We start from the raw sequence: 19,298 nt of genomic DNA on the forward strand, positions 1-19,298 counted from the left end.
AACAGATTGCACAATACAGATTCAATCTACCCGCTCAGCAACACCCACAGTTACATTCCAGGCATGTTCCTCACAGAACTAGAAATTATTTTTCTCAGAGGATACATCAAGGCAACAAGAACTGTGCGTCAGAGGTGACAAACACAAACTCCCACTTCTGAGAAACGTGGCGCAGGAGAGCAAATATGACGTTTGCTGGAAAGATGCTGTGTTTGTTGAATCAAAGGAGGTTCGAGGGTCACTGGGTTTAAATCATGGAAACAGGCCCGTCGGCTCAACTCATCCATGCCAACCAAGGTGCCTGCCTAGGCTAGTCCCCTTCACCTACACTTGACATATATTCTCACGATGTGGCTGGAGGAAGCAGTGTGGTGCCATGCTTGTGGGTGCAATGCCCTGCTTTAGACATCAATGCTGGACCAGGGAGCTGACTACAGTAGTACCTCTTTATGTTCACGCCAACTTCCTTACTCTGTCCTTGCAATGTACCAACCATTCGAACAAAAGCCCTTGCTAATAGCCCCTCTCACGCTGCCGATGCACTTTGTTGTGTCTCTGTCTGTCCTGGGGCAGTGGCATTATCCCTCACCATGTTATAGTATGTCACCTCCCTCTCATAGCCACCCCGCACCAATGCTCTGTCTAGCCTGTTCAACACATGCCACTATTCACACTCACGGCTCTCTCCCTTCCATCTTCAAAATAACTCAATTAAATTTGTGACGGACAATCTCCCACGCACAAAAACCTTGCTGACCATCCCTAATCAGCGAGAGCTGTTCCTCTGTTTAAGAAGGGCAGTAGAGACAAACCGGGAAATTATAGGACGGTGAACCTTCCTTCGTGGTAGGAAAATTATTTGAAAATAACCTGTTGGATAGGATCTACTTGCATCTGAATTGCATAGACGTATTTGGGATAGTCAGCATAGCTTTGTACAAGGAAGGTCATGTTTGATAAATCAAACTAGATTGATTTTGAGGAGGTGACAAAGATGATTGTTGAAGGTAGTCTGGTGAATGTTATATAATTGGAATTTTGCAACCAGAAACATAGAAACACAGAAAATAGGGGCAGGAAGAGGCCATTTGACCCTTCGGCCCTTCGGCCCTTCGAGCCAGCACTGCCATTCATTGTGATCATCCACAATCAGTACCCCATTCCTGCCATTTCCCCATATCCCCTGACTCCGCTATCTTTAAGAGCCCTATCTAGCTCTCGCTTGAAAGTATCCAGAGAACCAGCCTCCACCGGCCTCTGAGGCAGAGATTTCCACAGACTCACAACTCTCTGTGTGAAAAAGTGTTTCCTCATCTCCGTTTTAAATGGCTTAAGGGCCTGTCCCACCAGCAAGCGATAGCATGCTTCTAGCGCGACCGAACGTGGTCGCTTGAGGCGTACGGCCTCGCGGGGTCGGTACCACTTCGATCGGCGGAGGCGTATGGAGTTGTGCAGAGCTAGTCCCGACACCGCGCGGGGCTCCAAAAATCTTGCACTGTTCGAAAATCCCACGTGAGAACGGCCTATCGGCCCGCAGCCGCATCGAGGCCATACGCAGCCACATCGAGTCCGTACGCAGCGTCTTGATGGCGTAAGCCTAGCGCATGGCGTTGAGCGATGACATCACCGTCCGGCGTGCCGTTGCATGACGTCCAAAATCAGTCGGCCCGCCACCTGCCCAGCTGATTGGTGAGTTTGATGTGGGGACCACCCCACCACAACTCCATATGCGTCCGCGGTTCGAATTGGGACCGGCCCCGCGAGGTCGTACGCCTCAAGCGACCACGTTTTGACGCGCTAGACACATGCAATCGCATGCTTGTGGAACAGGCCCCGTACCCCTTATTCTTAAACTGTGGACCCTGGCTCTGGACTCCCTCAACATGGGGAACATGTTTTCTGCCTCTAGCGTGTCCAAACCCTTAATGATCTTATATGTTTCAATAAGATATCCTCTCATCCTTGTAAATTCCAGAGTATACAAACCAAGCTGCTCCATTCTCTCAGCATAAGACAGTCCCGCCATCCCGGGAATTTACCTTGTGAACCTACGCAGCACCCCCTCAATAGCAAGAATGTCCTTCCTCAAACTCGGAGACCAAAATTGCACACAATATTCCAGGCGTGGTATCACAAGGCCCCTGTACAACTGCACTAGGGCCCTGTACAACTTGCATTGTGCTCACCTCCACATTGGAGAATCTAAGAACATTGCAGAACAATTGAACTCTCCATCCCACTCTGACCTGCCTGTCTCTGGCCTTTTATACTTGTCATAAAATCATAAGCGATAGGAAAATAATTAAACCATTCAGCCCATCAAGTCTACTGCACCATTCAATCATGGCTGATCTATCTCTCCCTCCTAACCCCATACTCCTGCCCTCTCCACAACCTCTGACACCTTTGTTGAACCTCTGTTCCAACAATGTAAAGTGAGGAATGACACTGAATGCGCCTCCTTGACAGAGTGCTGCTCTGAAAGAAGAGATTTCATACAGCTTACGTCAGTGCTGGTTGATTTTAGTGAGGGAACAGAGAAGACGAGGATTGTTCGATAGATCAGGTGGTGTATTTGGAGAGTTTAGATGGGGAGGGCTTTTGCATGGCAGGAGGGTTGTGTTCTGTTTCTCTCTCCAAAGACGCAGCCTGCTCTTCTCGGTGTTCTCAGCATTATCTGTTTTTGTTTCAGATTTTCAAACGCTGCAGTTTGATTGCTCTCCAGTTCCTGGCCGGTTTTTAATATAACTTTAGACTTTTTATAATTTAAAGATATAGGACGGAAAAAGGCCCTTCGGCCCACTGAGTCCATGCCAATCAGCAATTACCCCATATGCTAACGTACACATGCTAGGGACAAATTTACAACTTACCAAAGCCAATTAACCAACAAACCTGGACGTCTTTGGAGTGTGGGAGGAAACTGGAGCGCCCAGACAAAACCCACAAAGTCACAGGAAGAACGAACAAACTCCGTACAGACAGCAACCGTGGTCAGGATCAACCCCCCGGGTCTCTGGCACTGCAAGGCAGCAATGATACCGCTGTGCCACCGTGCCATTACATGCGTTGATTTTCTATGGAAGTGGCCTGAATACAACTCATGTGTTAGTTCAGATTCTCAGCATCTGTCCCTCACTATTTCAGTTCATTTTTCCTCAATCTCCCCGATCCTCCCTCTGCGTACACTATTATTTCGGATTCCTGGTATTTGCATTGTTTGTTTCACCGAGTGCATGGTCGCTTTTTGTGATGAGGGTGCCTCGATACTTGGCTTTGTTCCATGTGAACCTGCCTGGAATGTAACTGAGTGGGTTTTCATGAGCAGGTAGATTGAGTTTTGGGAGGAAGGTAGGGTGTTGTAGCTGAAGGCATTAGGGTTAGGAATTCAACACCGAAAATCAGCACGGAGGCCCAGCCTCAAGGCTCTTTTGTTATTCAATTTGAATGCAATTCAAACCTTAACAAATTACAAAAAACACTTTGACATTGCTCATAGAGCGATACAGTGTGGAAACAGGCCCTGCAACCCAACATGACCCTGCTACATTAGTCACACCTGCCTGCGCATGTTCCATATCCATCCAAACATGTTCTATCCATGTACCTGTCTAACTGTTTCTTAAATGTTGGGATAGCCCAGTCTCAACTACCTCCTCTGGCTGCTTGTTCCATACACCCACCACCTTTTGTGTAAAAAAGTTACCACTCAGATTGCTATTAAATCTTTTCCCCTTCCCCTTGAACCAATGTCCTCTGGTCCTCGATTCCCCTACTCTGGGCAAGGGATTCTGTGCATCTACCCAATCTGTTAATCTCATGATTTTATACACCTCTATAAGATCACCATTCATCCTCCTGTGCTCCAAGGACTAGAGGCCCAACCTACTCAACCTCTCCCTATAGTCCTGGCAACATCCTCGTAAATCTTCTCTGAACCCTTTCAAGCTTGACAATATCTTTCCTATGACATGGTGCCCAGAACTAAACACAAAGATTCTGTTGGATAGGATCTACTTGCATCTGGAATAGCACATACTTATTTGGGATAGTCAGCATGGCTTTGTACAAGGAAGGTCATGTTTGATAAATCAAACTAGATTGATTTTGAGGAGGTGACAAAGATGATTGTTGAGGGTAGTCTGGTGAATGTTATATAATTGGAATTTTGCAACTGGAAACATAGAAACACAGAAAGTAGTTGCAGGAGAAAGCCATTCGGCCCTTTGGGCCAGCACTGCCATTCATTGTGATCATGGCTGATAATCCACAATCAGTAACCCGTGTCTGCCTTCTCCCCATATCCCTTGATTCCGCTCGCCCCAAGAGCTCTATCTAACTCTCTTTTAAATTCATCCAGTCAATTGGCCTCCACTGCCTTCTGTATCAGAGAATTCCACTAATTCACAACTCTCTGGGTGAAAAGGTTTTTTTCTCATCTCAGTTTTAAAAGGCCTCCCCTTTATTCTTTGACTGTGACACCTGGTTCTGGACTCCCCCAACATTGGGAATATTTTTTCCTGCATCTAGTTTGTCCAGTCCTTTTATAATTGTATATGTTTCTATAAGATCCCCTCTCATCTTTCTATATTCCAGTGAATACAACTCTCCTGACAAGATCATTCATGGTGGGCTGATCCAGAAGATCAAAGTACATGACCACTCAGTAGATTGGATTCAAAATTGGCTTGACCATACAAGACAGAGGGTAGCAGTGAAAAGGTGTTATCCTTGCTAGAGGTTTGTGACCAATTGTGTTCTGCAAGGAATCAGTGCTGAGACTTCTGTTGAGTGCGATAAATATAAATGATTTGGACTAAAATGTAAGTAGACTGATGAGTAAACTAGCAGATGACACACACATATTGGAGTTTGGGGAAGGTTGTCAAATGGTTCTATAGGATATAGACTAGTTGGAAGTATGGGCAGATAGAAACATAGAAACATAGAAATTAGGTGCAGGAGTAGGCCATTCGGCCCTTCGAGCCTGCACCGCCATTCAATATGATCATGGCTGATCATCCAACTCAGTATCCCGTACCTGCCTTCTCTCCATACCCCCTGATCCCCTTAGCCACAAGGGCCACATCTAACTCCCTCTTAAATATAGCCAATGAACTGGCCTCAACTACCCTTGATAAATGACAGATAGAATTTAATCTGAACAAGTTGCACTTTGGGAGGTAAAAGGGAAGAGAATACAATATATGGCAGGTCCCTTAGGAGCACAGATGTACAGAGGGATCTTGTGCTCCAAGTCCATAGCTCAAGTTGATAGGTTGGTAAAGAAGGTATATGGCATGCTTGCCTTCATCGATCAGGGTGTTGGTATAAAAGTTGTGAAGTCATGTTGCAGTTTTATAAAACTTTGGCTAGGCCACATTTGGAGTGTTGTATGCAGTTCCAGTTGCCCCATTACAGGAAGGATGTTGAGGTTTTTGGTAGGGCATCAAAGAGGTTTACCCAAATGCTGCCTGTATTAGAGAGCATCAGCTATGAGAGTTTGGACAGACTTGGATTGTTTCCTCTGGAGCACCAGGGACTGAGGGGAAATTTGATAGAATTACTAGAGCAAGTGGACCCGTTGGGTCCCTGTCACACGGGAGGCCTGTTCCCCTAACGCAACCCGTTCCCCAAATGCAATATTCCACCACTCACCCGTTACCCCAACGCAACCCGTTCCCCCAATGCAATATTGCACCACTCACCCAAAGCCCCCATCTGCACAGGGGCGGCTCATTTCCTGTTATCCCCCAACGCTTCCTCCCCCTGCTTTTCAGCCTCCCTCTTTTTAAACTTAAAAAAAAAGCAATTTGCTGCCAGGACTTTCAAAAAGAATCTGAATGTACTTCCCGTGTCTCCCCAAGCACTCCCTCCCCCTCCTCTTTTTAAACTTCAAAAACTTGCTGCCAGGACTCAATGTTGTGTGATTGCAACATTGTTGCGGGCAGGGCCAGATTTGGATTTTTGGTGGAGTTGGAGTTTTAAATGTGAATAACTTGTAAAATATACCATCAATCTGAATGAAACAAAACACCACATGACAATGGTGAGTAAGGTGGTCCAAAAAATGTAGTGCTATCGTGTACCATTTTTGCGGAATTCTGGTGATGAATCGCACGCACGCACACACAAGCTGAGAGTTTTAGTAAAATACTAGACTAAGTGGGACCTGTTGGGTCCCATGTTCACATTGGAGGGCTGGTCCCCCGACGCAATATTCCACCTCTCCACCAATTCCAGTATTGGTGACCAGTGGGGGGGGGGGGGGGGGGGGGGCATTCTGGAGCGCTGGTATGGGTGTTGTTGGCTGCAGTGATCAAGGGCTCCAGAGGGCTAGTGTGAACATTGTGGGCCAAATGGATTCTTGGGGTGGCAACTCAGTCCCTCAAGCCTGATGTGCTGGCAGCTCACTCATGGCTGGTGGGCTGGCAGTTGACTCACAGCTATTCCTTGAAATTCCATTTCAAGCAGAGTGCTAGGCCACCAAATTCAAATCCATTTTCCTACCATTTCAAGCAGGGTGCAAGGCCACCAAATTCAAGTACAGTTTCTTACCTCTTCGAGCAGGGTGCAAGGCCACAAAATTCAAGTGTAGTTTCATACCACTTCAAGCAGGGTGCAAGGCAGTGCCGTTTCACTTCAACCCAAATCCCCCAAAACAACCATTTGCAGGCAGTGCCTTTTCACTTCAACCCAAACCTCCCAAACAACCATTTGCAGGTAGTGCCTTTTTACTTCAACCCAAACCCCCCAAACAACCATTTGCAGGCAGTGCTTTTTAACTTCAAACCTACAATATTTTCATTTTCAAACCACATTAAGGGCACTCACAGTTGAGTAGACATGTGTTAAGTGTTATTCAGAGCTCAGAGAGATGGCTTCTTCCATCTTGCAGAGACTGAGTGAGGCACGCCACTTCCTGTTTTTATAGTCCCTTCCCCTCCCTCCAGCAGGAGCAGCAGAGAGAATGGCAATTAAAAAAAACCATTAATATCTCTCTGATTTTTCATCGATGGGAAAAATCCTCTGGTCCAGGAAGGCAGAGGGAGGCTCTGAGCGAGGTGGCAAAAATGATGGCCGTAGGTGGCGGCGTTCTCTCGGAAATCGCAGCACAGTGGGCCAAATGCGGTCAAGATCAGACTTTTAGTAATATAGATATAGATGAGAAGCATAGAAAGGGTAGTCAGTCGTTTTCTCCAGAGGAGATTTACGGTGCAAATGTGTTTCTACGTATAGGGTTATATGCCTGGAAAATGCTGCCAGAGGAAATGGAGGAAGCAAATATGATGGCAATATTGAACAGGAATTTAGACAAACAAATGGACAGGTGGGGAACAAAAGGATGTAGATAATGTGCAGGCAGATGTGCCATTTGAAATGGTATCATTAGGTTACCGTCGGCATCGTGGGCTGAAGGACCTGTTCCTATGCCCTGCTGTTCTGTAGTGAATGTTCCATGTGAATCAAGATGTGAAGGATTAGAAAGGGTTAACATTTCAGATGGGGGTCCATCAGCACCACCAGCTCCAAACTGTACAATGTTATCACTAATCCGTGAAACATGCCTTCCTGAAAATAACTTCCAGTTTTATGCAGGCAATCGATCATATAGGTATTTTAACCTTTTTTAACTTGACATTTAAGATCACGCTAAACAACAATTTTATGTGCTGGTATGGAGCCACACCTATCTCTGTATTTATTGACAAGATTAGTCCTATTAAAGTAAATATCTATTGCCTTCTAAAAATGGGTTTAAGGCAGGAACATAATTAGTGACTGTCTACGTTTCAAGTGATTGTTTCACAACAAAGGAACTGCATAGAAGCACATAGTGAGGTAACGCCTCTGAATCTAAAGAACAAGTCCGATTAAAATGATCAAGCAGCAGAAATCTCCACAGGAAGCTAAATGTCTCAATGCACTGTAGCACTTCTTCTTGGTAGCAGAGATCGTTGCTCCTTCACCTTTGAGTAGAGATGAGGTAAATGCCAGATTCCATCTCTGTCTACCTAAACAAATCCCAGGATTTACAATCTACAAGAAACAGTGGCAATTTGCAGCAGTCAGTAACTTGCCGTGGAGAAAACACGTTGCAAAGCTTCCGACTAAACTATAGTCCAACAAATAAGTTTAGTTTAGAGAAACTACCCAATGGTGTTTTATGATAGTGTTTAATGATGGTGAAAATTAGTTTTTCGGACTAGAGGTCGGTGACTCTCAGGGATTGTTATGGGTCCATGTTTATTTGTCATCTATATCAATGACTTAATGAGAATCTACATGTATGATTAGTAAATTTGCAGATAACTCCAAAACAGGCGGTATCATAAACAGTGAAGATTGTTATCAAGAATTAAAAGATGAACTTTATCAGCTGGGTAAGTCAGATGGGAAATGGCAAATGCAGTGTAATGCAGATACGTATGAGATGTTGCAATTTCGACAGTCAAATCAGGGTAGGACTTTCACAGTGAACAGTAGGAATCTGGGGACGTATTGTAGAACAGTGACCAATGAATACATAATTTCCCTGAAAATTGGGTCACAGGCAGACAATGCGATGAAGAAAGCTTTTGGTAAGCTCGCCTTCACCAGATCTTTGGGTAGCGAAGTTGGGATATTATGTTGCAGTCATATAAAACATTAGTGAGGCCATAGGGTTTCGGCCTGAAACGTTGGCTATTTCCTTCGCTCCAAGATGCTGCGGCACCCGCTGAGTTTCTCCAGCTTTTTTGTGTACCATACTTAAGTATTGTTTAGTTTAGTTTAAAGACGCAGTGCGGAAACAGGCCTACCGAGTGCACGCCGACCAGCCATCCCCCGCATATTAGCACTCACCTACAAACACTAGGGACAAGTTACTTTTTATACAAAGCCATTTAACCTACAAACCTGTACGTTTTTGGAGTGTGTGACTAAACCGAAGATCTCAGAGAAAACCCGCGTGGTCACAGGGAGAAAGTTCAAACTCCGTCCAGACAGCATCTGTAGTCGGGATCGAACCCGGGTCGCTGGCACTGAATGTGTAGGAAAGAACTGCAGAAGCTGGTTTAAATCGAAGGTGGACACAAAATGCTGGAGTAACTCAGCGGGACAGGCAGCATCTCCGGAGAGAAGGAATGTCACTCGACCCGAAATGTCACCCATTCCTTCTCTCCAGAGATGCCGCCTGTTCTAGTGAGTTACTCCAACATAAGGCAGCAACTACCACTGCGCCACTGTGCCACCCATATTGTGTGCTATGTTGTGTTCAGTTTTGATCACCTAGATGCAATTAAGCTGCAAAGACTGCAGAAAAAATTGATGAGTGTTGTCAGCACTCAACAGATTGAATAATGGGAAAGGTTGGGCAGGCTAGGACTTTGGTCCTTGGAGCAAAGGAGTTGAGGGGGTGTATAAAATCATGATGGGCATAGATGGAGTGAATGCACTGAGTCTTTTTCCCCAGGGTTGTGAGAAGGTAACCCCAGTCCATCACACAATCAACTTCACCCCACGACTCCATCCACACTTCACACTGCCTTGGAAAAGGAGCTAACGTAATCAGTCACCCAGATCATTCCCTCTTCTCCCCTTTCGGGCAGAAGATGCAAAACTTTGACAGCACACACCACCATTTTTTTTTTACACAACCCGTTCTACAGGTGCACAACCTTTTATCCGAAAGCCTTGGGACCAGATTCTTGTCGGATTTCGGACATTTTCGGATTTCCGAATGGAAGGTTTTTAGCGTAGATTAGGTAGGCAGCGCGGGCGGCTTGAAAAGTCTGGAGCGGCTGCCTCCTCCCCGGAGACCGGGGAATCATTGTAAATCATTGCTTAAATGTTAGTCAGTTAGTTTGGAGGGATTTTATGTGGTGGTGGGGGGGTGGGGGGTAAAGGGAAAATTTTTGATTCTTAGTCCCCTACCTGGTCGGCGACTCCCAACATCGCGGAGCTGGGGGCTCCGTCCGGCCGCGGGCGGCGACGGTTGGAGCTCCGACCCCGGCAACTCTACCCCTGGCTGCGCGGCTCCAAATCCAGCGCCGGACACCCGCAGCCCCAGCTCCGCGAATGTTGGGAGTCGGCGGCCACAGCGCTCCGGAGCTTACCGCACGGCGACCCGGTAAGGCATTGCCTGCTCCCCGCTGGTATCCCAGCGCTGCGACGCCGCCGACTCCCAACATTCGCGGAGCTGGGGCTGCGGGCGTCCGGCCGCGGGCGGCGGTGGATTTGGAGCGCCTCGCAGCCAGGGGTAGAGTTGCCGGGGTCGGAGCTACAACCGGCGCCGCCGGCGGCCGGACGCCCGCAGCCCCAGCGCTGCGGAGCTTACTGCACGGCGACCCGGTAAGGCATTGACCGCTCCCCCGCCTCTCCGACCAGGTAGGGGACTAAGAATTAAAGTTTACCCCTTCACCCCCCCCCCCCCCCCCCCCCCCTTTCACATAAAAGCCCTCCAAACTAACTGACTAACATTTAAGCAATGATTTACAGATGTTTAAGTGTCTCCCCGGTCTCCGGGGATGAGGCAGCCGCTACAGTAGTACAGACCTGGGTTGACCGTGGGTCGTTTCGGGTCAAGTTTGGCGCCAAACGCCAGCTTTGGTGTGCAGACGACATCCTGGAAAAAATGGCCTGTTTTCGGAGTTTTTCGGTTTCCGGAACTCCGGATATAAGGTTGTGCACCTGTACTTGTATATGATTTGATTCTACTTCTGTATGATAAGATTTGCCTGTCAAAATGCAAAACAATTGTTTTCACTGTACCTCGGGTCACATAGCAAAAATGAATAATGAACTGATACTTTTGAAAAATATAAAAGTCGATATATCTCCAGGTCTTGACAGTATATTCCCTAGGACATTGAGGGAAGTTAGTGTAGAAATAGCAGGGGCTATGACAGAAATATTTCAAATGTCATTAGAAACGGGAATGGTGCCGGAGGATTGGTGTACTGCGCATGTTGTTCCATTGTTTAAAAAGGGTTCTAAGAGTAAACCTGGCAATTATAGACCTGTTAGTTTGACGTCCGTGGTGGGCAAATGATACCAATACCAAACAACTGTAATCAGGCAAGACTTAGTTCCATTTATCTATCAACATTTCCAGGCAACACCCTTTCCCTTAACCTTTTCCAATGTCGTTGGGATGTCCATGATAAACATGACCTGGGAAGTGTTGTAGAGCAGAGGGATCTAGGAGTGCAAGTACATGGTTCTTTGTAAGTGGCATCACAGGTAGATAGGGTGGTCAAGAAGGCTTTCATCAGTCAGAATATTGTATAGAAGTTGAGAGGTTATGTTACAGTTGTACAATGTATTAGTGAGATCACTGTTGGAGTGTTGTGTTCAGTTTCGGACACCCTATTATAAGAAAGATGTTGTTAAGCTGGAAAGAGTGCAGTAAAGATTTACAAGGATGCTGCCAGGACTCTAGGGCCTCAGCTGTAGGGAGAGGTTGACCAGGCTAGGACTTCATTCCTTGGAGCGTAGGACAATGATTTGATAGTGTAGAAGATCATGAGAGGAATAGATAAGGTAAATGCACAGTTTTTTACCCAGAGTAGGAGAATCAAGGACCATGGGCCATAGGTTTGTGAGGGGGGAAAAGATTTAATAGGAACCAGAGGGGCAAATATTTTCCACAAAGGGGGAACAAGCTGCCTGTGGAGGTAGTTGTGGCAGGTATCATCACAATGGTTAAAAAATATTTAGACAGGTACATGTATAGGATAAGTTTAGAAAGATATGGGCCCAATGCAGGGAGGTGTGATGTGTAGATGGGGCATGTTGGTTGGTGTGGGCAAGTTGGGCCAAAGGGTCTGTTTCCACACTGTATGACTCCATGACTAATTGGTTGAAACTGCACAATCTCATGTCTCACGAATGTGACTACATTTTTTGAAGAAGTAACCAAGAAGGTTGATGAGAGCAGTAGAGGCAGTTGATATGGATACAAGCAAGGCCTTTGATAAGGTTTTGCATACTAGGATGCTCTAAAAAGTTAGATCGCATGAGATCCAGGAAGAGTTAGCTAAATGGATAAACAATTGCCTTGATGGTGGGAAGCAGAAGGTGATGGTGGAAAATAGTGTTTTATGATGGTGTTTTATGATATTGTTTAATGATGGTTGGTGGAAAATAGTTTTTCGGACTAGAGGTCCGTGAATAAACATTCATGATAGTTTTTAAGACAACATGTCAATTAACCAAATTTCAAACGTTTTAATTTGCATCTAGTGTTTTGTAATAACACGGGTTAATCAACAATCAAACAAGGATCCTCAGGGAAGGAGAACGAATGCACAGAAAACAGATAAGAAGTGGGCACTGCCATTAAAACCATTCCCTGATTCTCAATAAAAGGCTTTCTATTGAATTAATTTTGCTGGCAATGCAGTGATTTGCCATGGAACAGATGAATCAATGCTTCAAGGTAACGACAAAGGCAAGCAATTCAGCAGAGCCTGATGATAAGGTCATAAGTGATAGGAGTAGAATTATGCCATTCGTCCCATCAAGTGTACTCCACCAATCAAACAAGGCTGATCCATCTCTCCCTCCTAACCCCATTCTCCTGCCTTCTCCCCATAACCTGTCTCACCTGTCCTAATCAATGTATTTACGTAATCATTAGGTGGACACTACTCATGATGTTCATCACACCACCTCGCCAGCTCAAATGATAATTCTGATAGCCAAATTCAAGCAATTAGGCAGACGTTCAAAACAAACTAAACAGGAGATATAAAGAGAAAATGTCAAAAATACTGAAGTGTAGTAAACATCTGGAAGGAAAGAAATAACAAATGTTTAAATCTTCAGACTTTAGACCTGGAGATGCAGTGTGAAAACAGGCCCTCCGGTCAACTGAGAAAACACCAACCAGCGATTCCCGTACACTAGCACTATCCTACACAATAGGGACAATTTACAATTTTTACCTAAGCCAATTAACCTAGAAACCTGTACATTGGAAATGCAGAACACTGGAGCACCTGAAGAAAACCCACTTGGTCACAGGGACATCGTACAAGCTCAATACAGACAGCATCCCTGTAGTCAGGATCGAACCTCAGTCTCTGGTGCTGTAAGGCAGCAACTCTACCGTGCCATTGTGCTATCTATAACTTTGAGGTGAGAGGGGCAATGTTTAAACGGAGGGCAGTGAGAGCCTAGAAGGCAGGGTGCTTTCCTACCGGGCAAGGTGTTGGTCATTCACCAACAGGTTAATCACACTTCCGAAATATGAACTGCGAAACCAAAGTGTTACTTACCTTGCTACTAAAATCTAGCTTTGTGTCATTAACAAACGGATACATTATGCTTGATCTCTTTGTCCAAATCATTGATATAACCATGAATAGGGTGGGGTCCCAATGTTAAACTCTGTATCATCCCATTAATCTAACTCACAAGCTGAAAATTATCCGTTTATTCCAGTTCTCCATTTTCTGACCTTTGGCCAATCATCAGAGCATGCCAGCCTATTACCCAAATACTGTGTGCTCTAATTTTGTTCAATAGTCTCTCATGAGACAACTTATCAAAGGCCTTTGATAAGTAAAAGTACATACACCTACTGGTTTACTTACTGGTAACACCCAGATTCTGAAAAATGAATGAGAAAAAATCAAGTTCTTCTTTTACATGTTGGCAATTTTGCAGCAACAGATTGTGCTGTTTTAACCAATTACTCATGGAGTCATACAGTGTGGAAACAGGCCCTTTGGCCCAACTTGCCCACACCAACCAACATGCCCCATCTACACGTCGCACCTCCCTGCATTGGGCCCATATCTTTCTAAACTTATCCTATACATGTACCTGTCTAAGTATTGTTTTTAACCATTGTGATGATACCTGCCACAACTACCTCCACAGGCAGCTTGTTCCTCCTTTGAGGAAAATATTTGCTCCTCTGGTCGCTATTAAATCTTTTCCCCCCTCACAAACCTATGGCCCATGGTTCTTGATTCTCCTACTTTGGGTAAAAGACTGTGCATTTACCTTATCTATTCCTCTCATGATCTTCTACACTATCAAATCATTGTCCTACGCTCCAAGGAATGAAGTCCTAGCCTAGTCAACCTCTCCCTAAAGCTGAGGCCCTAGAGTCCTGGCAACATCCTTGAAAAACTTCACTGCACTCTTTCCAGCTTAACAACATCTTTCTTATAATAGGGTGTCCAAAACTGAACACAACACTCCAACAGTGGTCTCACTAATACCTTGTACAACTGTAACATAACCTCTCAACTTCTATATAATATTCTGACTGAGGAAAGCCTTCTTGACCACCCTATCTACCTGGGAGGCCACTTTCAAAGAACTATGTACTTGCACTCCTAGATCCCTCTGCTCAACAACACTTCCCCGGTCATTCGCTGTATATGTCCAGCCCAGGTTAGACTTCCCAAAATGCAACAGCTCACACTTCTCTGTATTAAACTCCGTCAAGCATTCCTCAAGCCACCTGGCCAACCAATCAAGATCCTGATGCAATTTTTGACAACCATCCTCGCTATCTACAAAATCACCCACTTTCGTGTCATCTGTAAATTTATCCATCATTACTAATATTATTATTTGCTGAATATTTAGTGAGGCTGAAAGGACATCAGGCTTTATATAATATTTGTATAACACTAAAGTTTCTCTAGGAGGGAGGAGCCTCCTCAAAACAATTTGTTACTATTAATGCATCACAATATGGATGACTCACTGATCATCCTATATTAAAGTTAAATGTACACATGAAACACAAAATGCCTGTGCATCTGGCCTCACCCAAAAATATTTTTTATCAGACGTCAGCAGTGCCTGGAAAATTCCAGGATATTTATACCTTGATAGTTAACGATGAGTGGTATAGTTCCAGGCCAGTTTTAGTTTCACTTGAAGAAATTGGTACAGGAGTTGTTGTTTACAGGACATTGCAAAGCGTTTCTTGTGGGAGTAGAGTTTGCAAGATTGGAAGATATTGTAGATGAGGCCTTGATGATTTGTTGTAGTGCGTCTCACCGACACACTGTAATCATTGTGTGCTGGTGATAGCTGACATGAATAATTAGGGTGATGAGTAAGATGCCTATCAAGTGGGCTGCTGAGTCCTGGAAGATGTTGATCAGTATGAAGAAGCATTCTGACCCAAAAGGTCCCATATATGTCCTCCAGAGGTGCTGCCTGACCCGCTGAGTTACTCCAGCACATTGGGGTTTTTGAAGCATAATTTAATTTGGATGCGCTTCTTGACACCAGTGAATCCAAAAACAATGTGCAGCATCACCTACTCACCAATGCATATGGATGCCAAACATTTACTGACTCTGCCTGTGTTTGCAAATAATTCAAATTAATACAGAATTACAGCTCACACCTCACATGTTTCCATAGGTTGGACAATGAGTTACCCCGCCAACCAGTGCCACACAGATTCATTGTGTATGCTATTGTCAATTTATTAAGATGAGGAAATTAAAGTCTGATTCCATGAAAAATCAATGAAGTCTCTACTACTTTAAGCTAACCAAACATAAGCCACTTTGTACCAGGCAGATGAAGCCATGGTGCCAATGTCACACTTACTTTTCAATCATCAGTGCAAAACATTAGCATTTCTCCAATACTAGATTCATGACAAAGCCTGGCTGTGTTTGAAAAGACTCTTCAAATCAGGCCGTATGGATCGATAGAAAAAGTGAGCAATTACTTTGCTGGGGCATGCTCCAAGCCTCGTGACAGCCAACGTGAAATAGAGGAGCAGATAACAGAGAGGCAAGAACAACAGTTATTGTGGCAGGACATTTCTACTGCCTAGAACTGGGATCATTTAAGCATGAAATACAAAGAGGAATGGAGTGCATGAAGGAGCATTTTTGAAATAGTACATTAGGCAGCTCATCTGGTGCATCTCCTAATAGAAACATAAAGTGAGCCATAAGGTGCCATACACAAACCAAAACTATTCCCTCTGAGATCTTATTATAATCAATGCGAGAATGTGGGGTTGCACATATAATATAATAGGGTGTCCAAAACTGAACACAACACTCCAACAGTGGTCTCACTAATACCTTGTACAACTGTAACATAACCTCTTAACTTCTATATAATATTCTGACTGAGGAAAGCCTTCTTGACCACCCTATCTACCTGGGAGGTCACTTTCAAAGAACTATGTACTTGCACTCCTAGATCCCTCTGCTCAACAACACTTCCCCGGTCATTCGCTGTATATGTCCAGCCCAGGTTAGACTTCCCAAAATGCAACAGCTCACACTTCTCTGTATTAAACTCCGTCAAGCATTCCTCAAGCCACCTGGCCAACCGATCAAGATCCTGATGCAATTTTTGACAACCATCCTCGCTATCTACAAAATCACCCACTTTCGTGTCATCTGTAAATTTATCCATCATTACTAATATTATTATTTGCTGAATATTTAGTGAGGCTGAAAGGACATCAGGCTTTATATAATATTTGTATAACACTAAAGTTTCTCTAGGAGGGAGGAGCCTCCTCAAAACAATTTGTTACTATTAATGCATCACAATATGGATGACTCACTGATCATCCTATATTAAAGTTAAATGTACACATGAAACACAAAATGCCTGTGCATCTGGCCTCACCCAAAAATATTTTTTATCAGACGTCAGCAGTGCCTGGAAAATTCCAGGATATTTATACCTTGATAGTTAACGATGAGTGGTATAGTTCCAGGCCAGTTTTAGTTTCACTTGAAGAAATTGGTACAGGAGTTGTTGTTTACAGGACATTGCAAAGCTTTTCTTGTGGGAGTAGAGTTTGCAAGATTGGAAGATATTGTAGATGAGGCCTTGATGATTTGTTGTAGTGCGTCTCACCGACACACTGTAATCATTGTGTGCTGGTGATAGCTGACATGAATAATTAGGGTGATGAGTAAGATGCCTATCAAGTGGGCTGCTGAGTCCTGGAAGATGTTGATCAGTATGAAGAAGCATTCTGACCCAAAAGGTCCCATCTATGTCCTCCAGAGGTGCTGCCTGACCCGCTGAGTTACTCCAGCACATTGGGGTTTTTGAAGCATAATTTAATTTGGATGCGCTTCTTGACACCAGTGAATCCAAAAACAATGTGCAGCATCACCTACTCACCAATGCATATGGATGCCAAACATTTACTGACTCTGCCTGTGTTTGCAAATAATTCAAATTAATACAGAATTACAGCTCACACCTCACATGTTACCATAGGTTGGACAATGAGATACCCCGCCAACCAGTGCCACACAGATTCATTGTGTATGCTATTGTCAATTTATTAAGATGAGGAAATTAAAGTCTGATTCCATGAAAAATCAATGAAGTCTCTACTACTTTAAGCTAACCAAACATAAGCCACTTTGTACCAGGCAGATGAAGCCATGGTGCCAATGTCACACTAACTTTTCAATCATCAGTGCAAAACATTAGCATTTCTCCAATACTAGATTCATGACAAAGCCTGGCTGTGTTTGAAAAGACTCTTCAAATCAGGCCGTATGGATCGATAGAAAAAGTGAGCAATTACTTTGCTGGGGCATGCTCCAAGCCTCGTGACAGCCAACGTGAAATAGAGGAGCAGATAACAGAGAGGCAAGAACAACAGTTATTGTGGCAGGACATTTCTACTGCCTAGAACTGGGATCATTTAAGCATGAAATACAAAGAGGAATGGAGTGCATGAAGGAGCATTTTTGAAATAGTACATTAGGCAGCTCATCTGGTGCATCTCCTAATAGAAACATAAAGTGAGCCATAAGGTGCCATACACAAACCAAAACTATTCCCTCTGAGATCTTATTATAATCAATGCGAGAATGTGGGGTTGCACGGTGGTGCAGCTGCAGAGTTGTTGCCTTACAGCGCTTGCAGCGCTGGGGTTTCGGGTTCAATCCCGACTACCGGTGATGTCTGTACGGAGTTTGTATGTTCTCCCCGTGACCGCGTGAGTGTTCTCCGAGATCTTCAGTTTCCTCCCACACTCCAAAGACGTACAGGTATGTAAGTTAATTGGCTTGGTGTATGTGTGAATTGTCCCCAGTGTGTGTAGGATAGTATTAATGTGTGAGGATCGTGGTCGGCGCGGACTCGGCGTGCCGAAGACCCTGTTCCGCTCTGTATCTCTAAAGTAAACTAAACAAAACATTGTTGAAAACAACAATCAAAACCAAGTAGTTCCTAATTAATAGTTATGTTCTACAGATTTTTCATATGAACAAAACATAGATCATTATGTCAAAAGCTTGTAATTTTAAAATTAAATATTAATACTTGTGATTTGTATGCTAAGCATCAAGGAGTTGGCAGCAGCTATCTAACAGACAACTGTAAACTCAAATAAATGTTGAATGTAATTGCCACACAGGGGAGTAAAGCAAACCTGAAAAAAAAACCTGTAATCTATTCTCAAGGTACAGTAAGTTATAAACTGCTCATGTTTCAACTTATTTATTTCTACAGGTATTCAAATCACATAATTACACTTAATTCACTCTCAGATCAGTGTTAATGTTTCTGTACATTCTTTATTCCAAAACAACAATGGTGGCACATTATAATGCTTAAGTTCTTTGGAACATAAGTTTATTATGAAAAAAATATTAACAATCAAAAATCATTCTATCTCACTTACCCATTAGATTGTTACATGGCTAGGGAAATGGTGAAAGCAGATGCAATAGTAATGTTCAAGTGGAATTTAGACACAGGAACACAGGGAAGATTTGAAAGGTACACAAAAAAGCTGGAGAAACTCAGCGGGTGCAGCAGCATCTATGGAGCGAAGGAAAAAGGCAACGTTTCGGGCCGAAACCCTTCTTCAGACTTAACAAAGATTTGAAAGGGATCTGCGGGGCAATGTTTTTCACACAGAAGAAGGTGTGTATGAGGAATGAGCTGCTAGATTAAGTGGTAGAGGGCCATTACAACTACAAGACATTTGGACAGGTACTTGGGATAGGAAAGTTTTAGAGGGAAAGAGAACAAATTCAGGCAAATGGGTCTGGCTCAGGTAGTCGACATGGACAAGTTCAGTCAAAAGGTCTGTTTCCATCCTGTATAACTCAATGACGCTATATCAGGCAGGGAATATAGTAATATGGATCAGATGCAGGCAGATGGAATTTGTTTAATTTGGCAATGTGGTCAGCACAGTCCTGACCACAAGGGCCTGTTCTTGTTCTATGTTCTGTTTCTGGTCTCATAATTGCACACATGCCATTCCAAGAATTGGTCCCGTGAATCTTTCCCAAATTATTCATTAAACAAGGATCCCTATTTATGAA

The 19,298-nt window shown here is 44.1% G+C and overlaps 1 protein-coding gene and 1 long non-coding RNA gene across 2 annotated transcripts in view; one reads left to right on the forward strand and one right to left on the reverse strand.

Annotated features, from left to right (window-relative positions):
* The window catches only part of LOC129711920 (histone-lysine N-methyltransferase EHMT1-like), a 243,372-nt gene that overhangs the window by 17,429 nt on the left and 206,645 nt on the right, over positions 1-19,298 (forward strand). The window lies entirely within an intron of this gene.
* Positions 1-19,298, reverse strand: part of LOC129711924 (uncharacterized) — a 33,775-nt gene that overhangs the window by 13,472 nt on the left and 1,005 nt on the right. The gene's annotated exons all lie outside the window — the stretch shown is intronic.

Source organism: Leucoraja erinacea, chromosome 31 (assembly GCF_028641065.1).
Source record: "Leucoraja erinacea ecotype New England chromosome 31, Leri_hhj_1, whole genome shotgun sequence".
NCBI lineage: Eukaryota > Metazoa > Chordata > Chondrichthyes > Rajiformes > Rajidae > Leucoraja > Leucoraja erinaceus.